We start from the raw sequence: 955 nt of genomic DNA, 5'->3' as shown, positions 1-955 counted from the left end.
GTCTCATGGGGCCGGACACTCAGGGTCGGGGAAAAATCCAATATATATCTGGTGATATCTCGGGTGCTATTAGAGATAGCGCAATAAATCAAAATGCATTGTCTGTAGGAGGCCCTGGCGCATGAATCTGGCCAGCGGGAACTACCTCGGCCCACCAGCGGCCAACAAAACCACCGTCTCATGGGGCCGGACACTCAGGGTCGGGGAAAAATCCAATATATATCTGGTGATATCTCGGGTGCTATTAGAGATAGCGCAATAAATCAAAGTGCATTATCTGTAGGACGCACTGGCGAATGAATCTGTGCAGCAGGAACGACCTCGGACCACCAGGGGCCGAGAAAATTACTGATATTCGGAATCCGTCACCCAAGGTCATCTAAAAATCCAGCATATATCTGGTGTTATCTCGGGTGCTATTAGAGATAGCGCAATAAGCCAAAGGGAATTATCTGCAGGAGGCCCTGGCGCATGCATCTGTGCAGCGGGAACGACCTAGGACGACCAGGGGCCGAGAAAACCACCGTCTCATGGGGCCGGACACTCAGGGTCAGAGGAAAATCCAATATATATCTGGTGATATCTCGGGTGCTATTACAGATAGCGCAATAAATCAAAGTGCGTTGTCTGTAGAAGGCCCTGGCGCATGAATCTGTGCAGCGGGAACGACCTCGGACCACTAGGGGCCGAGAAAACCACAGTCTCATGGGGCCGGACACTCAGGGTCAGGGGAAAATCCAATATATATCTGGTGATATCTCGGGTGCTATTACAGATAGCGCAATAAATCAAAGTACGTTGTCTGTAGGAGGCCCTGGCGCATGAATCTGTGCAGCGGGAACGACCTCTGACCACCAGGGGCCGCGAAAACCACCGTCTCATGGGGCCGGACACTCAGGGTCAGTGAAAGATCCAATTTATATCTGGTGTTATCTCGGGTGCTATTACAGATAGC

The sequence above is a fragment of the Nomia melanderi genome, unplaced genomic scaffold (assembly GCF_051020985.1).
Source record: "Nomia melanderi isolate GNS246 unplaced genomic scaffold, iyNomMela1 scaffold0014, whole genome shotgun sequence".
NCBI classification, from domain to species: Eukaryota; Metazoa; Arthropoda; class Insecta; order Hymenoptera; family Halictidae; genus Nomia; species Nomia melanderi.
The sequence above is the reverse complement of the archived record's forward strand: the minus strand, read 5'-3'. Positions refer to the sequence as shown.